Below are 19,504 nucleotides of genomic sequence, written 5' to 3' on the forward strand. Positions count from 1 at the left end.
TCGGCCGTGCTACCCTTGCACTATGCAGACATCTGTGAAAATTTCATGCTTCCGTGAGCAGATTCTCCAGAGGGCTGAATTTGGCTGTAAGTCTCTCACAGAATACTTCCGTTCCTCCTGTGCGTTTCTGGGGGCATGTTGTTAATGGCTCTTAGTGTAGAGAAATCAGAAGACGCAAACTAAATAAAATGTCCAAACAACAGGAGGGGGCAGGCTTAAACTGATAAAAAGTGAGACAATCAAACTAGCTGTAAACCTGGAAACGCTGTTCTCAGCTTCTAGCATGTGCAGGAAATGCAGCACATATGGCACAGAGAATCACCTGGAGCTAGGCCTCTTTGTTGCACCTTGGCACAGGAGAGCAGGAGTGAAGAGGGATGGAGATATTAACCCTCTGGTGTCTTGTAAGGATTGGATTTATTCAATCCTGATACGTGGCTTCCAGATTACATATACAAGATGTTAAAAATAGAATCATTACTAAATGCTCTTTGCTGTACTTAAGTGTAGATAACAGTGCATTACTGTTGATTTAAAAACTTTCAGTAGTGTTATTTCTAATGTTTAAGAAGAAATGCGGATGAATTTAATCGTACCTTCTGGAAACGTTTGATTTGATTCTAAAAATGTTTCTGATGCTCTTTGGAAAAGCTGTTTCTGATATGCTTCGAAGTGAGCTTCTCAGTGTGCTTCAGAATCACTTATGAGTTAATGAGGCTTTAGATGAAGACAGTGCAAGTATGGCAGCATATCATTATGCAGGGGAGTAAAGTATGAGGATGTAAATACTTGCTACATTGTCCTGGACAATGCTTTTTACTGTTCGAAGTGTACTTGTTAGGAAAAGGATCTTTGAACAACTGACACTATCTCGAACTTTGACTCAAAGCTGGCAAATGATTTTCTCAGAAAAAATGAAGGCAAGTTGAAAAATGAAGTGGAACATCTGATACTGAGTATTTAGCAACATTTATTTTTTGGAAAAGAAAAAAAATGGTCTTTGAGAATTTGAGCAAACAAAAAAATTTCTGAGGTTTGGGGTTTTTGGTATGACGTTTTTCATTTGTTTGAAGAAAAAAAAGAAGGATAAAGAATCTTCAGAATGAAACGAAATACTTTAGGGTTGATGCTAACCCATATTTTTTTAATTCAAGAGACCCTCCTCGGAGCCCCAAATGCTGCTGCTTCTGCTTCCCTTCCTGCTTCAAATTTGTGTGTATGTGTGTCTATTTTACCACAGATCTCTTTGACAGCACCAAGCATGAGCTCTGGCTGTCACAGTAATGCACATACATCTCAGGACAGTTTTGTGACGTTTCCTGGCATTTTCTCATAGTTTAATGATTTTTTTTTAAAGGTTGCTCTGCATGTAGTAGTGTCATCATTTTGATGTATGAATTGTATACAAAACTAAATAAAATTTTACATCTTATATTAAAAAACTAGTTCTGTAGGATCATAGTGGAGTCTGTGATGCATGAATTGTCAGAAAGCTAGTGTGAGACAAGGAAAGCAAGGATCATTTGGCTGTAATAAGCAGTAATTGGAGAGTTGGACTTTACTTTTGAAAAGGGCTTAATTCCAGCAGTTGGAATTTGGTTAAATGAGGTGCCTATAATCATTTTGTTGCTGCAAAATTAGATCTAGTGCACTGAAATTGATTTCAAACTTATCAGGAAAGATTAATATTCAACTATAAGCCTGTGACAGAGGCTGTCTCTGCCTGAGCAGGCTGATTTTAATGGGCACAACTTCTGTGCTATGCTCTGAGCTCTGGATAGAAAGCAACTTCAGTCTAAAAGCTCTCTGACTGTTTAAGTGCTTCTTTTCTCCTGAGCTAATATATACTGTGACAATATGGGATTTTTGGACCAAAGCTACCTTGTACATGACTGCCCTGAAGCAGACAGCAGAAGAACTTGTATCTGGAAATCAAAACAGTTGGATTTTCATAGGAGGTGTTTGAATGAAGACTTAAGTTCTTGAGTCTGACCCTACTGCTGTGGTCTCACTTCAGTGGCTGCACTGAGCTTGTGACCTGCTGCCAGTAATTCTCTCTCTGGAGAGATTAAGTCACCACATTACAGATTTGCATTCAACAATATTCAGCTTCTAATTTTTTATTTTATTTTATTTTTAAATTGCAATTCGTTTTATAAATGTATCGGGGACCACATAAACTAGGGAAATGAAGGTGAGACCTGAAGTGCTGATTTAGAGGTCTGAGAGCTGAATGGAAGAAAAGTTACAGGAGGACACCTGTCTCCCCGACATCCCCACTATAGAGGATAGGAAAGGTTATCAGAGAGAGCATTCTCTGAAGGGGCAGGTGTGGGTCAAACGTGTGACTTTAAATGGCTATAAATTCCTGACTGAGTGCCCTAGTTTCTATTTGGTAGAAGGTACAAGGAGCAGACTTGCCAACACTAATACTATTTTACAAATAACACCAAAGTTAAAATTTTGTAGCTAGCCCATATTAAGTCAGCATTGGTCTCAATCTGCTTTTTTTTTTAAGCAAATATACCTATTCCTTTAGGGAGGAGGGAGGCATTTTGTGGATTTAGTGGCACGTGAATGGAATACCGTTCCGTTTGTGTAGGCCAAAGCCAATGAAAGGGATTGAAGTCACCAAAATAGAACGTTTCATAGGTGAAAGAGGATAACGTAGCATTGCCTGGAACTCTCTGCTGCTGCTTAAAGCTTTTCATACCAGTTACTGGCCTCAGTTGGAGAAAATAGGGAGTAAGATGGGTGGGATGCTCATTTTAGAAGATCAGTGTGTGAGTGATGAGTTTCATGCGAGTGGGAAGGGAAATTCAGGAAAGCACAGCATACTGGATTAGAACAGGTTGGTAAATACAAATGTTTTAACATTTTCATAGAGCTCTTTCTGCAGAGGGATCTGTTACACGCAGTACATCATGTTTTACAAAGGCACGTGCCTTTCTTCATTTTCAGTTTGCTTTACATATGGAAGTTGTCTGACATTGTTAACTAATAGCACTAAGGAAGATTTCAAAAAAAACTTCAAAAAATTTCAAGCAAAGGTAGAAAGGAGTTGGCATGACTTACGTAAATCAATCATTATCGAGGTGCTTTGAGTTTCAATTTACATTCAGATTAACAGCTTGTGGCCTGGATCTCCAATATTACTTTGGAGTTGTAAACCATATCTATACCTTATGGCAGTGCTGGAAATTGGGACACCTTTAATTCCCATGGAGTTTGTAGAAAAGCTGTTGCTGAACTTAGGAGGAGGAAGAGGAAATCTTGTTTGGTAGCTCTTGTCAAGCACAGTGAGGTTCTGATGAAACGATCTGTGTGATTCTGAATTGCTGTTGTTTTGCAACCTGTGGAATGATCTATAAGCAGAGGAGAGGGAAGCATAAGTGGACTGTTTATTTAACATGAAGACGCCAACATTTAGACAGCATACTGCAAATACAAAACTATCCTTTTGCAGTGACATACTGTTCTTCCTTTTGACTCTTCCTTTTTAACTTTCTGGTTTTGTTTTTCACGCATGCAAAATTGCAAATATGTAAACAGCTTTCTAATTAGAGGATATACCGATGATAACAGTAAATTAAGTATTGACATGAAAGGCCAATTTTTTTATTGTAGACAAGAATATCTAAACTCTTGCAAATTATTTCCTCTCTGACTATTCACGAGTAGGGGCTGGCAGATAAATTCTACTAATTCACTTTCACAGATAGTAACTTTTTAGCTCTTCTGCTGAGAAGTCGAGGGGAGAATGACAACTTTTACTGTCTGCTGTCACTATCTTTGAAGTATTTCACTGCAAGTGAATTATTGAGAGTTCTGTAACATTGGGAATTATTTTCTTAAAACCAGAATCCCTCCTCAAGGAGAAGACTAGTGCAATTTTCTAACATTGTCTTACCTGGCATATTTCTTATCTCAGCATAAGATGATATACAGGGACAAACGCAAGAGATAAGGGGTAAAAGATTTATGCTCCAAATGCTAACACACCTATTTCCTTCTATACCTGACTATGCCATGCATTAATAACTTGGGCCTTTATTCTTGTAAAAACAAATCTGGACTTCTCTATTCTTCGAGGGTTAGCTCACAGGACCAGTAGGCTGACAGGGCCTATTCAAGTTCATGAATGTGTGTGTGTCTTGTGTTTAACAGTAGCTGTGTAATGAGGAGTGTAGTGCTCAGCTTTGTTTTTTTTTTTTCTGGAGGTTGAAGACTTTATTTTAGTTATATTTTCATGTAACAACAAAATGTTTTTCTCAGTATAGTTATCTCATAAGGGTCAATTCATTCATCCCTGTACTGTTGCTTTATCTTTTTGTTCTAGCGAATCCTCTCACTGATTTTAGCAAGGCTAGTTTCAATGCTTGATCGTACGTGAACTGACACAACAGCTTGCAGCCTATTTTGATTCCTGTAGCTTTTTGCCTATGCAACTTGTAATAATTCCTATGAAGCTGTCGCAGTCTATTCTATCAAAGTTACTTACAGATCCTGTTGTTCAGGGATCATTGAAATGATAGATTACTACAGTCTCTCTTGCTAATGTGTGCTTAGGGAGTCTTTCATTTACACGATAGACTTACTCAATTTTTGGTGAAATGTGGTTATTACTCTCATACAGAAAGCACGTTATCAATCTAGTTATGGCTTGCTTATTTTTTTAAACAAACTGTATAAAAATGCATACTCTTAGAGAGTGATGTTATGGATTAGGGAGTCAAAACTTTTCCTTTAACCTCGTGAATTTCCTTCATTTTGCCATGCGAAGAACTGACTGTATTTTGCAGCACTGGGCTGTGAGAGGAACTAACAAGGAGGCCAGCTGTCACAGAGGCAGATCAAGGCATGCTTTATGGCTCAGGGTGACTGGGAATTATGGAAAGTGCACTGGGAAAATATGTAGCCTGAATCTAGCTAGTTTTTATCTGTAGCATTTTTATTGAGCCCTTTGTAAGAGGAAGAGCCTCTTGGTTATATAATGCCTTTTCTTGTTAAGTCATCTGTGCTGTGACTGAGTCTCTGTGGGTGAAGATGTAAAACAGAAGCAGAAAAGCAGGAGAGAATTTGAGGTGTGATCTTGTAAATGTTTGTTTCCATCTCTAAAGTAACTGCTCATGCAGTAGGATATATCTGCTTAAGTAATCGTTAATAAGGTTGAGCCCTGTGTTTCAGTCAGGAGCCTTCTATGAGGGAGGACATGAACTGTGAGGGATGCGGAGAGATCTGAGGGACTGCTTTTTTCATAAACCGAACATCCAGTATCAGGGCTGCTGACTGCACCTTATGCAGTGTCTGCTGTTTAGGGTCTTATGTTCTCACGTATTTTTAGTTTCAGCAAGTGGTTTCACATGCCTTAGAGAAAGAAACTAAATGGACTGTATCATTCAATTTCAGGGGATTTATCCACCCTATCTTGTCATTTTTACTTACATTGGTAATCTTTATTTACACGTTCTTAATTTGAAAGGGATTACTTGCATTTATGTTAATGCGAGTAACAGGTACAGGATTAGTTCCTGTGTTTGTCAGCGGTGCCAGAAGTGACAGAGTGCAATAATTTGGTTACACTTTCAATTATAATCTGAAATTAAAGAGCTTCATTTTGGAGCTGTTGCTCTGAATAGCAAGTATTGATATTTGTAATTGAATTCTGGGGACTTTCCATACATTTGTAACGTAGGAATCTGTCAGGATTCACTTGGCAGATGAATGATTACTACTCTGGAACCATATTAAATCCTGTATTTTAAGAGTTGCTAGGACTGCAATCTGCTTTTCAGGTAAAACACTTAAACTATTATATCTTAAAACTATGTAGTCTGAGAATTGCTAACCTAATTACCATGCTAAGAAACGTTTGATAAATATTTGAATGCGTGCTGTGATAAATTTGTTTTAGAAATATGCTTTGATCTAGTGTAATTCATGTTGGTGGGACCACCTGATGAGGCAGGCCCTGATCCTGAAAAGCTGCTCCAGGCAAATCTCCAATAAAAACTTAGCTGCCTGGACTAATTTTCAGGACTGGAGGCTAAATTTTAACATAATACAAATAAGAGCTATAGAATCAAAATAGATTACACTGCAGCCAATCTGTTTTCCACACCTACAATGTTTGTTTTCTTTATCTAGTTATGTGTTTGTTTGATTGTGCTGCTTTTAGAGTTCCTGTAGTTGAATAGAAAGTTTTGGGAAATGCAGAACTTTGGCAAACATTCCTTCTTCAGTGCTCTCAAATTTTATAAAGTTTTCTTTCACGTGGATTAAATGTCTCAGAGAGAGAGAAAGTAAATTGTAAAAAAACTGAAAAATATGGATAAACTAGACATATATCCTCAGCTCCAATTACAATCAATGCTAATAGCTGAAAATCTGTTTACAATGTAGCCTTGCAGTTGTTTGAAGACAAGATGTCTTGTATCTGTCATTGTGCTTGTAAGTCACTTCATATGCAGGGAAACTCCAGTATCGCAGCTTATTTGACTAAGAAGCAGTGGTAGACAGTGGATCTAATCCTGTTTGCTCACAGTAAGTGAAACTACATAGATTATGTCAATGAAATGGGGATGTAAAACTGTTTTTTCATCCAAGTGTCTGGGCTTTTTTGGAAATCTTTTCTTAAATCTTTCCTCCATGGCCAGCTTCATCATTAGTCTCAGGAAGGTGACTCAGGGCTCTGCCAACATGCTCCATGGGGAGTACTCAGGATCACAGGATCACAGCAGACATATTGGCTGCCAGTTTATTATGATTTTAAATCCTTCCTTTTTTTTTTTTTTTTTTTTTTTTTCTCATTGAAATTACTAAAGGATAATCACAGTCTGGCCTTGCATAAAGACTTCAGGTTCTCATTTGTACTAGGTATTTCTAGTACTCGTATTTTGTTAACTGCTGAGTAAGGATAAGCTGACTGTCTGCAATTGCACCAATGCTTGTAGCTGTGAGAGACAGCTTGATGTCTGGAATGAAATGTGTACAAAAATAGCCAGGTTTGGAGAAAATGCTTTAGGAGATGCATGATTAAAGTGGGAAAAAAAACCAAACCTGCCAGTAGATTGGAGCCTTGCTGGAAGGAACACAACTATTAAGGTATAGATTGACTCCCTTGACTATGAACCTAACAGCTCACCTGTTGTTCTTATTTATATCAGATGGTCTATTAGAATAGATTACTTTTTAAGACAAAGCATCTTTCTTCTATAACTGTAGGCACCTTGGTTATTACTAAGATACAGAAACACCGGAAGATTAAGGAAATGATTGGTGAAAAATCACAGGAATAGTTTGACATTCCAATAAAAATAAGAGTTTCTATTGAATGAACAATAGGCAATCTGATAGAGTTAGATAATTGTCTTAGCATCATTTATAGCTCAAGTTAAAAGAGAGGATTTAGGAAATTGAAATAGATATGTCCAAATATTTAAATGAAGAGCAAGATTTGCATATTTCTGATGGCAGAGTCATTCATTATTCAAGATGTGCTCATCTGCAGTAGAAGAAAGAAGACCACCAAAGAATGCAATGATAAAAAGCAAGGGCAAAATTTGGCTGTGACTCAAGGGCAAATGACTAATCTTTCTTAATTTGTTCTGGATCTGGATTTGCAGACCTCAATTTCTCTAAGAAAATGTCTTTGGTCCCTCAGCTATTAAAAGTCAGAGTAATGTCAGATCACAAAAACAGAAAAAGCTTTAAGAAGATTGTTCTTTTTAAGAAGTGATTCTAAACTCCTGTTGAAAGAAAGTACAAAATATAAATGGTACCCAGACCCTGTATTTTCTGAGTTGCCAGGGAGTTAGCTGAAAACTCACATAAAAGTCAATGGGAGTTACTAAAATCAGTGGGAGTTGTGTACCTTGATCTCGAGTAAACCCTGGAAATTTTGAAGAAAATGACAATCAAAATAGTGAGGAAAAATATAAAGTAGCGGAGTAGGTAATATATGAGTAAATGAGCCAAATATCTAACAAAATGAAAAAGATGATGGAAAAAAGATGATGGATGGAAAAGAGATAGTTGAATGCATTGAGTTATGTAGGACTGTAAGGGAGAATTCACAGGGTTTCAGAAAATACAATTTCATGAGAAGCTAAAGGAAAATGGAAAAGAAGTCATTAGGTATAATTGCTGTAAGGAACAGCTTCCTGCTGAGATTGGACAAGTTTACATCAGCACTGTTCTCCGTACATCCCAAAGAGTACAACAAACATAAAAGCAGATATATCATGAAAGCAAGAGATAGTAGAAGGTGTTTGTATATGCATTCAGATGTGTCTTGTGTAACGTAGAAGAGATGGGACAAAGAAAGAACTGAAGGAAAAAAAGGAAAACATGAGAGAAAATTGATATTGTGCTGCTGCTGAGGAGCTGAGACGATTGACAGCATATGGCGAACAGGAACCTACATGGGTCCTAGTACACTCACTCTCTGCATGAGAGTGATTCTGATGAAAATAATCAACATACTGTCAGCTTGTCATCACCTTTTACTGGCACAGGGAGAAGCTAGCTCTTCACAAGCACTGCAGTTTATCAACCAGGTATGTTCTGCAAAGTAACTCAGTAGTCCCATAAAAACAACTACAGCAAAGCATAGGGCTTTCTCTGATACGAGTTGTTGATTCAAAGTGTATATAATTCGTTCTTGTTACTTAAGTTTCCAAGCATGTATGGGAAGCTTCAGAAGAAACAGAGGGCTGGTGCCACCTACTTTCTTCTTACTTGACTCAGGTGCTTACAATACTTACACCTTGCCCAAACCAAAATGTGCAAAATCTCTCTCAAAAAGCTGAAGTCTGGAAATCATCTTCCAGAGAAGCAAGCAAATAAAGAAAATGTTGTTGCTAAATGTCTATTTGGAAGCAATAAAGTAAGACAAGGTTTTCTAATGGTTGTGAAGATTGATAGTTAAATATTAACTAAAGAAGCTTAATGATCGTTCGTATCTATGCAACAACTGGAGTAAGTTTATTCCATTCCTGTGGTGAGACTGGACTCTGTCTCAGTCTATAAAGGAAAAATCCAAAGTAATTTAAGACTACATACTTACTTTTAGGAGCTATGCAATGTAACATATTGCCAAATGAAGGCATTAATTATTAAAGCTTTTCAGATCTAGGAAGAATGTCCTCCTTCAAGGAAATTCAGAAACAATGAAGCCAGTGCAGCTGTCACATTAGGCAGGAAACTTGGACGTACCACGAAAAGTTCCAGTTTTTATGGATGCTATGTTATTTGAACCTGTGATGAGCCACAGACAGCCAAGAGATAAAGCTGCAACAAACAGCAAATGGGCAGAGCACAGACCAGTTGAACTGTGTATTACTTATAGCCAACATACATATTTAAAGTTATGAATTTCAAAATTTAACTACTGAATTAAGCTGTCCTTATGCTACAAAGAGCATATTTATAAGCAATGTTTCACTTCCATCAAAATTGGTGATTTAATACATGGGCTATCTTTGCAACTGTCTAGGGTTTCAGAAACATTTTGGTGTCATTGAGTCTTCCTAAGCTTGTGAAAATAAATGATCTTTGTAGCTTACAGAAGTAAAAGCTTTTGGTCTGAATACAAAAAAGGAAACAACAACAAAAAACCTGCAGAAAAAAGAACACTTTGCCAGAAGGACAAACAGCAGGAGGATGCAGGTAAAGGTTTTGAATAGATGCCAAAAACTAGAAGGCACAACAGAGATAAATAAAATACACAGTGAAGATGCAATATAATAAAATACTGTAATTTGGTCTGTCAGCATGACTGTAGTGAGTTCAGAATAGAAGAAGTGTTAGCGTTTATGGGATATTTAACCACAAACTGCCAGAAATGGAGGCTGCTGCTGGTAATACATATTCAAATACAGCAAACATATTATTGGGAAAAATGATATAAAATCACGCTATAAACTTTTTGGTTGCATTTCCTGAATTTGTCCACAAGGCATCTGCAATTTGTTGCAGAATGGATTTACTGACTTCTGAAGCTTCAGTGCCATTTCCCACAATCACAAGAGCAACAACAACATGCACACAATAATGAGCAAACTGAATTGTCACCAACTGAGCAGGCAGGTGCACAACAGTTAGGAATTTCTAGGAATACCTCCTAAGAGCTTTTTACCAAGATTAGAGGGAGAATAATTCTTGCTGTCCCAATTCCTCGAGATCTCTGGAATAATTTGGATGCGTGGGGAAACTGCATGCAGTGCTTTAGTACATCTATCCTCCTCTTTTCTGCTAGAACCTCTTCCTCAGGGCTCTGTGCCGCTGGCTTTTTGACCCACTCTTGCAGCAAAAGAGCTAGCAAAGACAAAATTTAAAAAAGCATTAATTCTTGGCCACGGCTCATCAGACCACAGCACAGTATTTCCTCTCACGTACAGATGACTATTCCAGTGTCATGCCGTTTGGAATAAGTCTACAATGTTTTGTGCAATTTAAGAGAGTTTTTCCATCCTTCCCTCAAGAACCTCATGCCTTTTCACAGGGATTTTTGGAGGCATGTTGTCGAGTCTAATTTCTCAGCGGTGTGAGATACAGGTTTATCACAGTGCTATTCCATCCACCATTCTTAACTGTCCCACAGAAACACTGCTACAAATCAAGCAAACAAAAAGCTGATTCCAATAATTAGTTGTATAAATAATTCATATGCATATTTATGTATGTATAAACAGCTCTGTTTTCTTCTTTGTTCATTTTTGTCCCACTAATACTACAACTAGCTAGATTTTTCTATTATTTTCGTTTTTCTATATTGTATTTTTATTAGTTTTTGTATTAGCTTTATTGTTGTGGCCATCATTCAGTTCTTAGTAATCTCCTCCCCAGCCTTCAAGTCACAATGTTTCATGCAACCCATCAATCTTGCATGGAAAGATAAATGCGAAATAAATTCCACGCAGATTCATAATGCAATTTCTACATTACTTTTGAAGCCAGAAAGGGAAAAAAATAATCAGTAAGATAGTAAGAAATTACTTTAACAAAATATTATTTGTAAAGCAGTCTTCCCTGGGAAAGATGCACAGTTTAGAGTAATATAGCTTAGAATTAAATAGCAGTTATTTTATTTATTTTTCAATGAATTTTCTACAGATTTGCAGATATTTGCTAATTTACTCGAAAGGCTTGCTACTGCTTCCAGTTTTTATCCCAGTTTTGCTTTTCAGTATGTGCTTGATGACTAGATTGCTTATTACAAAGAGATCTTTGAGAATAAAAAACAAAAAGTAGGGGGAAATTCCCTCTCTTTTATTAATTTAATTTCAGTGATTTGTTTATCAACAGTTTATTTTATTATTAATTTTAGTTCTCTTAATTTTATTATTAATTGACATAATTTATTATCACTTTTTTTTTGCCCAGAGAGATATTCTTTATCTTCAGTGATATTGGCAAGTTTTAATTAATTAATTAGGCATTTTCCTTTAGTGTTTTTTTGGTGGTCTTTATAGTTTTATATAATCTCAGAACACAGTAATTTTCTTTGTTTTTTTAATTGTACCTACTGATTTTCTCTCTTAAATGCCATATATTCAAAGGAGCCTTGTTTCAAGAGCTTCTTTTGTTTTCTGCTGTGCAGTGTTTTTGGTAGTACAACTATTCTGCAGGTATATGCTTGTGCCTAACAAGAGATGCAGTGTTTTTTCTGCTTATTTTCACAATCTGTTGATAGAAACAAAAAATTCTTCCTTCTTGAAAGAAAGATAAAAATGCTAAGAACAGCATCTTCATTTGCAAGCCAGCAATTACTAAGGTAAAAGAGGTAAAATTTTGTCTGGCTAATAACGCTTTTCCTAAAGTAATCAGAAATTCAGGCAGTATATTCCCACACATACTGAAATCAGCAAAAGAACTAGGAAAAAGCTGAACAGAATTCAAAATAAAAATGCAGTGGATTTTTTGCTGATCTTTTCAAAATCCTGATTTGGCTTTTGTAGAGTGACTCATTTTCGTGCATTGTCAGGTTTGGTGCTTCTTGCTTCAAAGTAAAACCAAATTCAGAAGTCTTGAAAGGTCGTGAAAGAGGCAGGTTCTTGTGGTCTTCCTAACTTGATTACTAGCAGATTTAGTGAGAATTTCCTCTTCTTAGCTCATTTGAAGGAGAATCACTGTACCATGTGGAGGATTTGTGATGTCTTGCCAATCCTTTTGGCCAATAAGCAGGTTTTGGAAGTTAAATATTCTGAAATTCACTCTACTGACCAAGCTTCTAATGGTACCTATTGCTTATGGAGAAATAAAACAGTTGGAATTTAATGTAAGGCAGATTATTTCTCTCCACGCTGGGATTTGGAGAAGGAGATGCTAGAACAAGGAACGTGACGGAGTAGCAATAGTAGAAGGAAATAGGGGGATTTTAAAGGCAGGTGAACCAAGCTTCAAGGCCTTGAGGCTGCTGAAATGTTCACGAGAAGTTTAAAAGTACTTGAAATCCAAATTCTTTTTCATTTTATTTCATTGAAATTCAAATTATGTTGAAACTCCAGTTTAAAATGAATGTGCAGGCGCTCAGAATTCTTAATTTCTTCCACAACTAAATTACCTTCCGATGAAATTATTTGAGAGCAAAACACTTTGTCACAGGCACAGATCTCGAGACAACTATTCTTATTAAAGAATAAAATGGAATTATACAACAACTCAATTGGCCATATCTGGTTCTTTAGAATCCCAATGGAAAATAATTACAGCAGAGGTGGCCTAGGCATACAGGAAAGCTGATGGAAACTAGCATATTTTGGCTCTATTTCCTGTCTCTAAAACCTCAGATCTGCACATATTCACATGCTTCTAAAGTCTTATAGGAGACTCCTTGATTATTATGAACTGTTCGATGCTCATACTCATAACTGTCCTCCTTGCTGATTTTAGTTGTCCGATTTCAGTTGGGTTACTGTCAAAAGAGAGGGAGACTTCTTCATAAGATGTGAAGGAAGGTGTTCTCTGCACAAAAAATCTCAAGAAAGAGTAATTGGCCGTCTTGGCAGTTAACCAGATTCCTGGGTGATCTTAAAGTGTCACAGACCCATGTGGTGACAAAACAAATTAGCTCTCATAGATACCTCCTCTTCATACGTCTTGTGACTATGCAACAGTGCCTTTATTTATGTCTGTAGCCCACTCTGCTGTAGTGTCATCCATACATTTATTGCTGGAGTTCTTCCCAAGGAAGACCCAGCAAGTCTCCCGGCTTGCGTTCTGTAGCCTGCCAAAAAAGCCATTGGGATTTCTATGCAGGAACTGGGCTTGGGTGCATCCAGCAGGAGGTCTCATTCTTTCCGGAGTAATTGATGTTTCACAGACTGAGGGGAAATGAAAGCATCCTCTTGGAGCACCTGAAATCACTGACACCCAATGTAACTTGCCCTATGGTGCCCTTGGGAATTTTGCCGGGGCTCAGAGAGTTTTGGATGGGAAGCTGCTGCCCCTTGGTCAGTGAGAGCAGCTTTGTTTTTGTGTGCAGCTTACACACTGGTAAAACTGGCACCATAAATGTTTCTGTTTATTTAAGTTAAGGAGTGGATGTGATGCACTTTATAAAATCATGCCAGTGACTTCAGGCAGTTTAAAATAGTCTCAGGAGTTACGAGAGGTTTCTCAGGCACAGAACATGGTTTAAGCACATCAATCATCCATAAGTATTGCTGTAAAACATTGTACAGTGGTGCTTAAAACACTTCAGGCACTTTCTGAAGTTATAGCTGTACTATGTACTTAAAATGACATTGAGGTGAAATCTCTTTTGTTTCAGTAGGATCTTGCAGACACTGGAAGCAAGCCCTGTTCTGCAAAATGTGAGAGAGCAGTGGAACAGATGGATTTCTACACAGTATCCACACCTCTGTACACTAGACCTCAGTGTAGTCATTCTCTGGAATTTGGACTGTGTGAGACAACTTTAATCTGAAAGTAGCAAAGCAGTAAATCTCAATATGCGATATTTGGGATTGTTTTTAATTGTTTCAGCAATTAACTTGTTTCATGTTAATTATTATTATTATTTTTTTTTTTTTTTTTTTTTTTTTGCTGTGGAGGTTAGTATCAGATTTTGTGTTTTGACTTCAGTACAAAAAAGTGTAATGGGATCATGTCTTTGTACTGTACCTGTCCCCTAAGAAACATTAGAGGTTAAGATTTTTTCACTCAGAGGGTGGTGACGGAACAGGTTGCCCAAGGAGGCTGTGGATGCCCCATCCCTGGAGGCATTCAAGGCCAGGCTGGATGTGCCTCTGGGCAGCCTGGTCTAGTGGTTGGCGACTCTGCACATAGCAGAGGGGTTGAAACTAGATGATTATCGTGGTCCTTTTTCAACCCAGGACATTCTATGAAGATAAATGCTATTTTGATTTCATTTTATAAGAAGTATTATATGTGGGACTTACCGGAAGTGACTAGAACAGAAGAATACTGATGGCAAAAACTTCATGCTCTTGCTGTCAGAAGGCTGATGAAAATTCTACTTCAGTAAATCACACAGGATTTACTCATGATGTTCTTAATGTCTGATAGCCTTTTTCTGAATGACAGAATATTTGTGATTCTGCAGTTCTCTGCTGTTTCTGCAAGAGAAGGAATATCTTGATTTTAAAACATCCTTCTAACACAAAGCCATTTCAGTGCTCTTTTATTCTGAGAAGACTTTACAAGGTAAATAGGAAGGTAAATAAGGGAGATTCTTTTTGACAGTTGTGTGTGAACATAAAGACATGCTAGAAAATTGACATACTCAGAAATAATCTCTTCAAATCTTCCGCTACACTCAACCAATATCAAACTGTATTCAGCTGTTTTTCTAAATACCTTGTCTGGGTGGCTGTTACTCTGTAGTTTGTATTTTGTAGTTAATTGTAGTACATTGTAGTCTTATTGAGTGTATGCATGTTTTTCTTTGAAAACAAAAAGGTGACTCATAATGCATTATTTTGTAAATGTATGGACAGAACTAATTCCTCCCATCAGGAAACTTATGAAATCAAGCATAAGTGGATTATAAACTAATAACACTATAACACTAATAACACAATGCTATGCTAAGTTTCATCATCTATTACAAGTGGCTTATAACACTGGGAACAGATGATGAAACTTATCTTAGTGGGCTGAACAGAATGGCTTTTGGGAACCAGAACAAAATCAGTTGGTGATTTTAGTCCAGCTCCCAGAGATGTGTGATGACAGAACTATTGTGATTACTGGAACGAGTACTGACTGGGAGTGTTGCAGCCTCTGCTGCAGAAACGTAGAAAACAGTTTCCAGTTGGATGTCTTCTTGCTGATGGAAATAGTGTCCCAAGAATCCTGCAGACACGTGTTGGATTTCTCTGTAAAAGTTAATATAGAATCATAGAATGACTTTGGTTGGAAGGGACCTTCAAGAACATCTAATTCCAACACCATCATAGCTTTTTAGTCAAAGATATGATACTGGATTGAATTTTAGGTTAAATGGTTATGGTTCTAGTCTGCCTATGCACAGTCAGTAAAATACATTTTCTTGGATCTAAACAGGTTGTTAGATACAAGCTGGTATAATCCAGTTGTAAAACAGTGTCTGCTTTCAGAATTGTGCCAGTTTGGCTGTGTTGCCTACGAATGAGAAAATGAAAGCTTTCATATAGAAGCTGTGGCAGAAAGACAGGGGAGGAACTGCAGTATAGAGAAACTTGTCCTGCTCTTGCACAGTCATCTGTCTTACAAACAGAAACGTTTGGTTATCCAGATGTTTGGTATCCTGTCACACGTTGTACATACTCAAAGCCAGATTCTCTACCATTGTATAAATAGGATGCAGATTCCACTGATTTAATATGGATGTGGTTCATTTCATGGACTGAAAACCTGATACTGGATGTTTTTGAAACTCCCAAGTTTGATTTGTCCTTTTTAAAAAATCTATATCAAGGTTCTTGACTAATAGAGTGAACAAAAAATATTCAAAAATATTTTTATAACCCTAGAAAAAGTAAGTTTCTCTTGCTCACCTAGTACTTCATATTTAAGTATAGTTGTAAAGGTTTGACAGAAGCTACAGAAGACCGTGCTGCTAAGACAAGTAAAATGTATGAATTGGAGAGTTCTGAAAAACATGTCCATGTGTTTTGGATGGATGCCTGCCTCTGACTTGACAGTGACGATCTCTGGGGTTGCAGTAAGCAGACGGAGTGACTCTGTTTCAAGTGTGGATGAGATCATCTGAATATTTAAGGATAATGTAAAATAGCTGTTTTGCTGACAAAACCAAACCAAACAAACAAAAAAAACAACACCCAAACACACAACAAAAAATAAACAACTTTTTTTTTTAACCAGAAAAACATGACAGAAATAATTTCTTCTGTTCAGAAGAAATCATCAAAGAATGGGGTATGATTTAAGAAACAGAGTAAAGATCCACCAGGTATTTAGTGGGTCTACTGTCACATGAACTGTTTTGTACCAGAAATAGCTATTATCAATAAATAGATGTGAATACTTAGGAAAAATGGAATTGGGTAAAAGCTAAAAGTGTTTTCAAGTATTTGCACTCACTGATGCAAATCCAACTCCAGAGAGGAAGAGTTTTCAGTAATTAGTTCCAGATGTGCGTGTAAAAGTTGCAATGAAAAGGTAATTATGTTGTAAATAGTGGGAATGCTTTTCTTCATCAAAGTGAGAGTTCCTTTATTCCTGGACTCATCAGTTAGCTGGGATAAGAAATCCACACAGGGAAGAGCAACTCTAAACCCCTGTTAGCGATTCTCTAAATTACTCTTTCCAGGACAATCAGTATTTGCTCCAGGCAGATCCTCTTTCTGATGAATGGAAACCCTACACTGAATACATAGACCACATGATTGTAGATGGGCTGTTCAAAGCTATCAAGTGTTCTCTTCAGTATCTGACTGAAAACACTGAGGCCATGTTTGAATCCACTCCTTTATTTGAAGTGCAGCTTGCTTTAATGGCAATGAAATGACTTTTAAACCTTATTTGGACTTAATGTCAATAGCAATTTCTGTGATATTATGAAGGGACTAATCAAGAACGTCTGTGATATTGCATCATCTGTAAACGGATTTGTCAAATACCTTGGAAAAGTTTATTTACAGGTATTGTTACTTCTGTTATTTTTTTTCTAAATATGCTTTTCCTTAGGCATTTGAATGTAGCTGTTCTCCCACCCAAGTCACCTTTCTCCAGTCATTTACAAGCAAGAATATTGATACCTTAAGAGAAGCTGTGAGGCTTTTCCCATTTGTTGATTGTGAGCTGTCATTTTCTGCTCTCTTTACCTTCTGTTTCTCTTCTTATTTTAGTGATTCTTTCAGCCAGCAGCACACATTCTTTGAATGATATTGGCTAACTTTTTAAATCTTTCCTGTTGGCCTGCCCAGTTGAGCATGTCTTTTCAAGGCAAACTGAAGCCTGCAGCTGGATGGACTGTTGTGTTCATAGATTTCCCTTCTGGTTTTGCTTCAGTATTGTCCTTAGGCAGTCTGTGACTTTACACCTTGTGTTACTGTTTGTGTCAAAAGATTTCTATAGATGTATTCCAGGTTGTGTATTTCTCAAGAACTGTTTGTTTCCTTACGATTATTTGTTGAATATTTGTTTTCTTGGTGACCCATTTCTCTTCAGGATACTTGGTACTGGGTTTTTGCTCCCAGTTCTGCAAGTACCACTTTGATTATGTCTGCGTCAACAGACAGAAGTGGCTTATGAATTAATTTTTCTAGAGATTGAATGTGAGTGCAAGTTTTTCTGCAAGTCTGTATTTTGTTGCTGTATTTGCAACTGGCAACTTTTTGTATATTTAAATTGTGCTTCCCTCTTACCCTTTGCAGTATGATGAGCACGCAGATTTGACTTTGGGTTTTAGCATGTCCACTACTTTGCCTGCAAAGCCATATATTCAGCCCCACTGTTAGAAAAGGTGGGGCTTGTGCACCCCACTGAACTCTATTAGCCGTAACAGTCTAGCCTGTTGAGGCATTTTTATCATCTCTCTGTGGGATTAAAATTCTGTTAATGGTTTAAAGGAAACTCTTGGAGAAGATGCCTGGAATCAAGATTTCAATTTTTTTAGATTGACTAGAGAATGACAGTGACAGCCATAAGAATCTGAAGCACAACCCATCTCACTTGCAAATGTGAGTTAAATCAACATGTTGGAATGTAAGTAGTGATAAATACATTTTGTGTCTGGCTGACGACAAAAGATACTTAAAAACTTTTGATGTTAGTATGATGCATTAAATAGAAACTATAATACTTGAGAAATATGACTCCAGTCATTTTCCATTAAATTATTTCTAGAAACAGACAGACAAGTTATTGCTTACTGACAAGTTGTACTTGAGACTGCAGTCAATACAACACCTTGGGTCTTGGCATTTGGCTTGGTTTTTAAGTTGTTTTTTTCCTTCAATGTAATCTTTGTCTCTACTGCTTTTCAATTTCAGGGGTTCATTTAGCATGATACAAATCAGATAGATGCCCTGGAACAAATAAGTAGCTATGAAGAAAGGGAACTTGATCACTCTTTGTTTTGGAGCATCAAAGTCATTTCAACTAATACTGGTACTTAAGGAAGGTTGATAAAACGCGGTGCATGAAGCAGTTTCTCCTTAATAGATATCTTTATAGTAGACAAAGTTTTATGAAAATAATTAGCTTCCAAAATATTCAGGTCATTTAATGCATTCTACATAAGGAGTATTTCAGTTTTTCAGGGTTCCTTCTCTTTCTCACACCTATTAAAGAAATATTAATAATGATATTATTTTGTTGATTTAAGACCTAGTGTTTTTTTCTTTATGGCCAATATTAACAAAGTTCTACAAAAGTTAGTGAATCTGAATTTTTCAGTAGTTTTTTCAAACCAAGTTGACCATAAAACTTTTAAATACCATTGGTGAATTTAATTAATTATTTAAATAGACCTGAATTTTTATGGAAAACAGCTCAGGTAATTCCCTTAGGCAAGGTTATATGAATCAAAAAGCAGAGATGTCCATACATACTTTTCAATTCAGAAAGGTGGACGAAAGGATTTCTTGAAGTACTTTCAAGCCTTTTGGCTCTGAGCCAACAGGTAGTCTTTGCTGAGTTCAGTCTTTCTTGCTGCTTTCAAATGTGTGCTTGGGACAACAGGCATGACTTCTTTGGGATTGAATTTCTCTTGGATATGCAAGCTCACAAAAATGTTGGTCTGCACAAGAGGGAGGGCCAGAAACAGGGCTGGCAGCGGTCATGCACACCATATAGCTCAGATATGAAGACTCACTGCTGAGCTTAAGTGAAGCTCTTGGATATGGGGTGGAGTCCAGGGGTGGGGCTGGACATGCACTCAGGACTCTGATAGTTTGCACTCAAGCAAAGTCATTAAACTGTTAATTACCTGACCTACCTGTGCAAACACAGAATGCCCTGATCCTGCAATGCTAGATTATTCAGTAGATTTTTTTGAGAAACAGGATTTAACGTGCCTCTGGTTATGCAC

At 37.1% G+C, this 19,504-nt stretch overlaps 2 long non-coding RNA genes across 2 annotated transcripts in view; one reads left to right on the forward strand and one right to left on the reverse strand.

Moving 5' to 3' along the window:
- The window catches only part of LOC104911745 (uncharacterized), a 75,915-nt gene that overhangs the window by 7,409 nt on the left and 49,002 nt on the right, over nt 1-19,504 (forward strand). The gene's annotated exons all lie outside the window — the stretch shown is intronic.
- On the reverse strand, nt 10,159-19,275 carry LOC146543977 (uncharacterized). The gene is made up of 3 exons (XR_014884531.1): nt 19,026-19,275; nt 14,406-14,582; nt 10,159-10,317 (listed from the first exon to the last, which is right to left on the reverse strand). It is a non-coding gene; the product is annotated as an uncharacterized LOC146543977 (long non-coding RNA).

This window comes from Meleagris gallopavo, chromosome 7, assembly GCF_905368555.1.
Source record: "Meleagris gallopavo chromosome 7, MGAL_WU_HG_1.1, whole genome shotgun sequence".
Classification (NCBI taxonomy): Eukaryota; Metazoa; Chordata; class Aves; order Galliformes; family Phasianidae; genus Meleagris; species Meleagris gallopavo.